This window comes from Chrysochloris asiatica, unplaced genomic scaffold (assembly GCF_000296735.1).
Source record: "Chrysochloris asiatica unplaced genomic scaffold, ChrAsi1.0 scaffold00420, whole genome shotgun sequence".
Lineage (NCBI taxonomy): Eukaryota > Metazoa > Chordata > Mammalia > Afrosoricida > Chrysochloridae > Chrysochloris > Chrysochloris asiatica.
The window spans coordinates 1436184-1445698 of NW_006408938.1; the positions used below are offsets into that span (position 1 = coordinate 1436184).

Here is a 9515-nt window from a genome sequence, read left to right on the forward strand (position 1 = left end):
TTTTTCAGACTATCATTTTATTATAACAATCTATAAAGAAAATAACTTTAAATGTTCATAACCACACTATATGACTGATGGTGTTATTCAGCTCACTCAAGTTTGAAGGAATATTTTAAAATAATTCTTGACATTTAGTGACCTTCATATAAATAAAGATAAAGGTTTTAAACATGTTTATGTTAAGAGTTCATAAATTTTCACTTCCCTAACATTGTTTATAATTTCATCATTTTCATACATCCTCAGTGAGTTGACCAAGCTCAAGACCTTTTTTATTAGAAGAGCTAGCATGGTTATATTATTATTGGCAGCATGCTTCAAAGGAAGCCGTTTTTAATAATGACTAACTGATAGGTAACCAACAGGGTTTTGACCTAATTCCTTTGTCCTTTATAGCAAAAATAATTTTCTTATTTGGGCACCCAGCCCCACCCTCACAGTTGACAATATCTTCCTTGAAACAAGCCCTTGACAGGCTCTCTAGACAGGCATTTCCATTTTAATAGTTGGATGAGGATTGTAAGCTTCAATCTGAAAGTCTTCAGTTTTGAAATCATCAATTGTCTCAACTTTTTGAAGAATGTTGCTCTTGGGGAAAGGTCTTGGTTCTCGCTGGAGCTGAACTTTCAAGGGTTCAATGTGTTTCATGTAAATATGTGCATCTCCCAAAGTCTGTACAAAATCCCCTGGCTTCGGGCCCGTGATATTTGCAATCATGTAGGTGAGCCTGGCATAGCTGGCAATGTTGACAGGCACCCAGGCCTGTGTCTCCTGACCTCTGGTACAGCTGACAGAACAGTTCACTGGTTTACCACATAGAACTGGCAAAGAACATGGCAGGGAGGCAGCGCCATCTGAGGAAGGTCTTTTGGGTTCCAAGCACACATGATGATTCTTCTGTCGTCAGGGTTGGTTTTGATTGTGTCCATAACCTTTTGCAGCTGGTCCACTCCTTGACCTGAATAATCTGAATGCATCCCTTTATATTCTGCCCCAAAATGCCTCCACTGAAAGCCATAAACTGGGCCCAAATCTCTTTCTTCTCAGGTAGAACCCCAGGCTGTCCAAAAAGTCTCGAGACCTATTGGCATCCCAGATCTTCACTCCTTTGGAAGACAGTTCTTTAGCATTGGTGGATCCCTTGATAAACCACAGCAACTCTTCCAGAACACATGCTTGGTTGTCAGCAGAGGAAATTCATCTCTCAGGTTGTAGCGCGTCTGTATGCTAAACACAGACAGGGTGCCGGTGCCCTTGGGGGTCCTCCTTCCTGACATCGCAGTGTAGGATGTGCTGGATCTGGCCCAGGTACTGCAGCTCACCATGGGCCCATGCAGGCAGGGCACAGAGGCAAGGAAGTGCGGGCTGCGAGTGCGGGCGGGAAAGTTAATTGAGAAAGACTTCTCAATTAACTTTTGTTTTCTTCCTGTATGATGTTCTTGATGTCATCCCACAACTTTTCCGGTCTTTGGCCTTTAGTGACTAATGCATCAAATCTATTCTTCAGATGGGATGTATGCAAGGTGGTATTTTGGCTCTTCAGCTTCAGCCTGAACTTGCATATGAGCAATTGAAGGTCTGTACCACAGTCTACCACGGACCTTGTTTGGGCTGATGATATGGAGCTTTCCCACTGTCTCTCTCCACAAATGCAGTCAATTTGATTTCTGTGTTTTACATCTGATGAGGTCCATGTGTATAGTTATCTTTTATGTTGTTTCAAATTGGTATTTGCAATTAAGAAGTCATCAGTCTTGCAAAATTCTATCATATGATCTCCAGTATCATTTCTATCACCAAGTCCATTATTTTCCAAATACTGATTCTTCCTCTTTGTTCCCAACCTTCAATTGCCAATGCTTATCAATACATCTTAATTGCATGTTTGATCAATTTCAGACTGAAGAAGTTGATAAAATTCTTCAATTTCATCATCATTGGCTTTAGTGATTGGTGTGTAAATTTAAATAGTGGTATTAGTTTCTCTTGCTTGCTGTTGTTGTTACATGATTCATCGTGACCCTGTATAGGGTTTCAGAGGACTAGCTAATGGATTTGAACTGCTGACTTTGTCTTCCTTGTAGATGTACAGATATTATCTGGTCACAGATAACATTGCACTTTAAGACACATCTTGGTATGTTCTTTCCGAGGCTGAATGTGACACCATTCATCTTCATTTGTCATTTCCAGCATAGTAAACCATTTGGATGACAGATTCAAAATAGCTAATACCAGTCCTTTTAAGCTCACTAATGCCTAGGATATCGATGTTTATGTGTTCTATTTCATTTTTGAGAATTTCCAAATTTCCTAGTTTATACTTAGTATATTCCCTTTTCTGTTCATTAATGGATATTTGCTGCTATTTTTCTTCATTTTGAGTTGTGCGTCATCGGCAAATAAAGGTCCTGAATGCTGTACTCCATTCATGTCATCATGGTCAACTCTATTTTGGCTAGGTAGCTCTTCCCTAGTCATTTTTTTATTGCTTTCCAACATGAGGGGCTCATATTCCAGCACTATATATGACAGTATTCTGGTGCTCCTCATCATGTTTCAATATTCAATATTCTGGTGCTAACTGTGTTATATTCATAAAGTTTTCAGTGACTAAATATTAGGAAGTTGCCCGTCTCTTTCTTTTTAGTCTGTCTTCATCTGGAAGCTCAGCTAAAACCTGTCCACTGTGAGTGACCCTGCTGGTAATTAAAATCCTCATGGTACAACTTCCAGAATCACAGCAACACACAAGCCATCACAATAAGACAAACTGACAGATTAGTGTTGGTCATGGGGGATTACTAAATTTTAACCGCCAAACAACTGAGAATCCTAGTACAGCCAAGCCTTAACGATCACATTTAAGGTTGTAAGAAGTTATAGTTCAGGATCTGGATTCAGGATGTAGTTGCTTGGAAATGACAGTCTTTTCTCAGCTATGATCTCAGAAGTGTCTCTGTCTGGTGTCTCAGCCACTGTCCCCCTTGGTCTGGCTTCTTCCCTGATTGGGCATGTATTACAAAGCTCACTTCCTGGACACATGTCCTATCTTTCTAGTCTCCTGGGTCTGCTGCCTCTTCTGTCACCATTTCTCTGCCCCTGCTTCTTGCTGTCTCTTACTGTCACTGGTATTACAACACTTTCTCTCTCTATCTTCTGACTCTAGGAGATTTCAGTGCAATGCTCCCAGGACCAAAATATGTGCCCTATTCCCAGCTCCTCTGTATTGGTGGTAGTTAAGTCAGTTCTTTCTGCTTGTGTTTCTTTCCTTGTTATCTCTTGTCAGATAAAAGGTGTGACTCAAAAAAAGGTGGTGATTTGAGTAAAGGTGGGGATTTGAGATCAACTCACCTCAATCCTTTCCATTAATATAACAAATATAACCTAATTTTCATAAGCATAACCAAATCCTGCCTCGTTAACACATGCTGTTGTTGTTTTCCTTGTCAAACTGTCTTTGAGTCCATTCTGACTCATAATGACCCTTTATAGGGTTTCTGAGGAGCAACTGGTGAATTTGAACCACTGACCTTGTGGTTCAAACCAACCTTGTGGTCCAATGCTTTATCCCACAGCACCACACCAGGACTCCCATTAATACATGTTGTTGTTTTCATTAAGTGCCTTTCTGACACATAGAGACCCTGTATAGTGTTTCCAAGGAAGAGCTCATGAGTTTGAACCCTAGCCTTGTGGTTCAAATTGACCACGTGGTCCAGTGTTTTATCCCACAGAGCCACACCATTAACACATAGAAATCAGGATTTACAACATACAGATGAGGGGTTGTATTATTGTTGTAGATACCATAGACTTGGTTAGGATTCATAGTGACCCTACACACAATAGAAGGAAACACTGCCTAGTCCTGTATCATTCTCATACTAGTTACACTTGAGCCCATTGCTGTTGCCACTGTGCCAATCCATCTAGTTTGGGGTCTTCCTCTTTTTTTCCCTGATCCTTCCCTTTACCAAGCATGATATCCTTCTTCAGGGTGGTGACTTGGGTAAAGTGGTGATATGAAAGTATCCCACTGCAATCCTTCCTCATTAACATAACAACCATTACCTAATCTTCATTAATGCAATTTAATCCTGCCTCATTAGCACACGTTGTTGTTAAGCATTATCTCTTAAAGAGTCTGTGTAGAGTTTCTGGAGGAGCTGCTGGTGAGTTTGAACTCCTGACCTTGTTGTTCAAACCACACCAGGACTCATGATTTGCTATTCTCTCCTGATAATACGTCTGAAGTATGAGAGACAAAGTTTTGCTATTCTGGATTTTAAGGAGCATACAGATGTGTTTGTTCTTCTGGTAGTCCATAATACTTTCAATATTCGTCTCCACAACATAACCCAAATGCATCAATTCTTCTATGGTCTTCTTTATTCACTGTTCAACTTTCACATGCATATAAGGCTATTGAAGATACCCTGATTTACACCAAGCACACTTTAGTCTTCAAACTGACATTTTCGTCATTGAACACTTTAAAGAGATCTTGTACCACAGATTTGCCTAATGCAGTATGCCACTGGATTTCTTGATTGCTGCTTCCGTGAGTATTCATTGTGGAGCCAAGGAAAATGAAGTCATTTGCAACTTTCATCTTTTCTTCATTTATCATGATGCTATTTCTTGGTCCATTTGTGAAGATTTTAGTGTTCTTGGCATTGAGGTGCAATTCATACTGAAGACTATGGCCTTTGATCTTTATCAGTAAGCCTTTTATGTCCTCTTAGCTTCCAGTCAGTAAGGCAACATCATCTGCACATCACAGGTTGTTAATGAGTTGTCCTACAAATGGAGGATAATAACATAAAATTGAGTGCACACAATGGAGGAAAACCCCACAATACTAGGAGTCCTGGTCTAGCCAAGTTGACACATATTCCCAACCATCACAGAGTCCACACACCTTATTTGTATGGTAACACCCAATCATTATGTGGGAGTCACAAAAACTAGAGCTATCAGGCCTACCTATGCTAAGCAATTCACTGTACCATAAGGCCTCTTGCATTTTTAGAAGGGAGCTAAAGCAGCACTATCTGTTCCCATGCAGGTGCTTTAATGAAACATTTTTGTTTGTTTGTTTATTCTTCCCCAAAAGCCATGTGTCCATGGAGGAAAAACCAATGACTGAAATCAGTAACAAAACAATTGTACCCAGAGTCCTCCTCCCCCAAGTTATTTTATTACTTAGAACAACTCTTGTTTTGTTATTGGCAAAACATGTGACTGACTCCATTTTCCTCAGGAGTCTTCCCAGTCCCTCAAGTAAGCAGAGGCCTGGCAGGCATATTCATTGCACATGCCTGTTGTTATTGTTGCTAAGTGTCATTGAGTTGGTTCCAACCCATAGTTACCCTGTATACAGAGTTTCTGGCAAGCTTGAACTTCCAGTTTTAGTTCAAACTGACTTTGCAGTCCAGCACAATAATCCACAGTGCCACACCAGGACCCCAGTTAATGTGCAAACCAGATCTCCTTGGTATATTCACAAAATTTTATAATAAAGATTTAAAGGGAATCTGTAAACCATTTGAGAGGAGAGAAGTATTTGTACTTGGCTTTCTCTTCCTGATAACTTCTAATGATTTTAGGAATTCTGAATGAGATAATTATTATAATTAAGCAATCCTTCCAGCTCTAATATTTCTGGCAGCCAAAATGAACATAATATAATAAATATGTCCCAGATTTTGTCAACTTGTAATTCCAAATAAGGTTACATTTCTTTTAATATCTAAATCAATTTCAGGAAGTTCACTCTTGCATTGTATTCTGCTTCTTAAGTAATTTCTGGGAATCCTGGAAAAATTCTTGTATGTTCTATGGGTCAAACTTGAAGATGTCTTTTCAGTTTTGCCAGCTGTCTGGCCTCTCAACCTTTACTCCAGAGCTCTTATAGATCATATCATGTCATCTCATAGTATGATTCTCTGAGCTAGTTTCTTTTCCCATCCCAATTTACTCCAAGCAGTGACACAGAGCCTCCAAATACGGCTGCTGTAGTGTTTTGCAAAGCTTTGTTGAATGCTAAAGAGACAACTGTCATATAAGTTTGTGTTTTACACAACTACAGTGGGTACAATTGGAATTAACAGGAGTTATTTGCAACCTATTATTTTCTCCATCTGGGCTTCAAAAAACATCTACATTGTGGTTACCAGATAAACTTCTACTAGCTTTAGCTCCAATGGCTTTTGTTTTTTGGGGCATTTCCACATTTTATCGTCTAACCTTGCAACTCGTTGTTTTACAGAATCAATGGCTTTCTCCTCTCAACTTTATAACTCTTTTATTTTCTGTTCCAGTAAAGTCAAAGTGGGAACATCTATATCCTTTAACTCATGGTGTGTGATTTGATCTGGAGAGGCCAGACAAGGGACTAAAAGTGATTAACAGAATATTTCTCTACATGGCTTAATCTTAAACAAAGCTATATGTACAGGTAATGTCCATACATGGAACCCTATGTTTATGGCAACATTACACTAATTTTTCAAAGGCACAATCTAGAAAAAAAAGATGCATCCAACTTTTACTAGCAGCTAGAACACATAGTAGATCAATTTGCAGCATCTACATTCAGATTTAAGGTAACCTTACAATATCCTCCAATAGGTTTATTCTTGTGTTACAGCAGGGTAAATTAAGAGCCCTGCTGACATTGTGCTTAAAGTAAAGTTATCTGTTTTCAAAGTTTACCTCTATGCTTCCAGAAACCCAAATCCTCCAACAATCCACAATGGCAGTTCTCATTTTTAAAATATTCAAGCTCTGTATTTTTCAGGCACTCTCTTAAATTACTAAAATTAGTCCTACTACAGTTATTTACATTTATAACATCCAGTAATATGTGGGCTCCTCCCAGGTATCAAGAACTGTGGATGGCTTAATGCCATAGCATAGACAGACCAGAATGGATCCATGTGTCTAAGATGTTCATAGACCAACAATAAGCGTTGGTCACTAATTGTTCTGATTGCATTATCTCATTTGATCTTACCAAAACTCTGTGAGTGGCAAGGATTTTATTTTCATTTTGTAAATGAAGAAACTGAGATTTGTTGTTTGCTGTCAAGTCAATTCTAACTCACATTGACCAGTGCGTAAGACAATTGTTCCATTGTGTTTTCCAGATTGTACTGCTCTTTCTAAGCAAGGATGGCAAGATTGCGTCTCACATACTTTGGACACGTTGTCAGGAGCGACCAGTCCCTCATAAAGGACATCATACTTGGTAGTCAGTGAAAAATAGGAAGCCTCTCAATGAAATGGATTGACAAAGTAGTTGCAACAATAGAGTCAAATGTAAGAACAATTGTGAGAATGGGGCAGACCCGGGCATGTTTTCTTCTATTGTACATAAGGTCATTATGAGTCTGAACTGCCTCAATGGCATTTAACAGCAACAATCTATACAGGAGAAGCTTGCTGGGACTTTTCTCCTGCTGAGCAGTTGGTGGGTTCAAGCATTCTTTCTTTTCGGTTAGCAGAATGCTTCTTTCTATTCTGTTCGACTCTAATTTAAATTAATTATGATTTGGAATTGACTTGACAGCAGTGAGTTTGTTTTAGGTTTCAACAGTGGCTAAGACAGCCCTTGTGACATAGTGGTTATGCGATGGGCTGAGAACCAAAAGTTTGGCAGTTGGAGCCCACCAATTGCTCTGTGGGAGAATGCTATAGCCATGCTTCTGTAATGATTTCCAACCCTCACCGATCACTCTAAGGACACCATTTTCTGAACATAGTAAGCATGGCTGCTGCACACACCCTGATCTGCCCCCAAATACATACACATGGGCTTTTAAATAAATTTTATGAGCATGTGTACCTTCCCTTTTAGCCAACCTATAAAAATGTAAATTCTCTGCTACTTGAAGAGTCAGATCTGAGGAATGGTCCTCTTGGCTCCTTGCTCAGTGTTTTCCAATAAAGCTACTCTCTCTTTTTCAAAGAAAAGTGTCCAGAAATTGGATTTCTGTGCTCACTGGGAAATAGCCCTCTTTGATTTATTTACAATGGCATCAATGGTAAACTCAATATTCAGTTCCCTGAACAGTCTCTGAACCCAAATCCACAAATCTCATTGTCATTGAGTTAATTCTGACTCGCAGTGACTATAGGACAGAGCAGAACTGCTTCATGGGGTTTTGAAGACTGTAACCCTTTCTTGAGCTGGCTGCCATATCTTTCACTCACTGAACATCTTGCTGAGTTCACAGTGGTGACCTTTTGGCTAGCAGATAATCACATTATCACTGCATCAACAAGGCTCCTTAATCTCAGAATCAAACAAGCTCAAACCCACTGCCATGGAGTCATTTCTGAATGATAGCAACCCTAGATAGGATTTTCAAGGCTGTACATACTAAGTCACCATTCATCTGTCACTTTGTCTTATTGTAGTGGCATGAGTATTGCTGTGATTCTGGAAGCTATGCCACAGGTATTTTATGTAGCATAGTGGTTACGAATCGGGTTGCAAACTGCAAGGTCATCAGTTCAAAACTACCAGCTGTTTCATGGGAGAAAGACGAGGCTTTCTGCTCCCATAAGGATTTACAGCCTCAGAAACCCTGTACAGGGTCATTACATGTGGGAACCGACTCCACAGCACATAACAACAGCAACAGGGTAGTGGACAAGTTTCAATTGAGCTTCCAGATAAAGACAGATGAGGAAGAAGAAGAGACACACTACCTATGATTAGTCACTGAAAACCTTATTAAATTTCCTACATCATGCCAGCACCGGAATACTGAATACTGAAACATGATGAAGAACACCAGTATGTTGTCAGTTATAGTGCCAGAAGATGAGCCCCTCAGTTTGGAAGGCACTCAAAATACTACTGGGGAATAGCTGTCTCCTCAAAATAGAATCGACCATGATGATGTGAATGGAATAAAACCTTTGGGACTTTCATTTGCTGAAGGGGCACAGCTTAATATGAAAAGAAAGAGCTGTAAAAATCCACTCAAAATTAGAATATGGAATGTATGAAGTATGAATAAAAGAAATTTGGAAATTGTCAACGATGAAATGAAATGCATAAACATCAATATCCTAGATATTGGTGAGTCCAACTAATTGACTGGAATGAGCCATTTTGAATCTGACAATCACATGATTTACTATGATGGAATAACAAATTGAAGCAATATGGCATCCCATTCATCATGAAAAAAATATATATCAGGATATATCAAAGAGCAATGATGTTTGTGACAGGATAATATCCATACGCCTACAAAGAAGATCAGATAATGCCACAAGTATTCAAATTTTCAAAACCAACCACTAAAGCCAGTGATGATGAAATTGAAGAATTCTACATGCTGAGCAAATAATCCGAGAAGCTGGGTTCTATTTAGAAAAACATGGCATTAGGATTGAAGGAAGACTCATTAACAACCTGCGATAAGCAGATGATACAACCTTGCTTGCTGAAAGTGAAGAGGACTTAAAACATTTACTGATGAAGATCAAAG

The 9515-nt window shown here is 39.3% G+C and overlaps 1 pseudogene; it reads right to left on the minus strand.

Annotated features, from left to right (window-relative positions):
- Nucleotides 1-483: 483 nt before the first annotated feature.
- Nucleotides 484-6242, minus strand: LOC102830577 (annotated as a pseudogene).
- Nucleotides 6243-9515: the final 3273 nt, after the last annotated feature.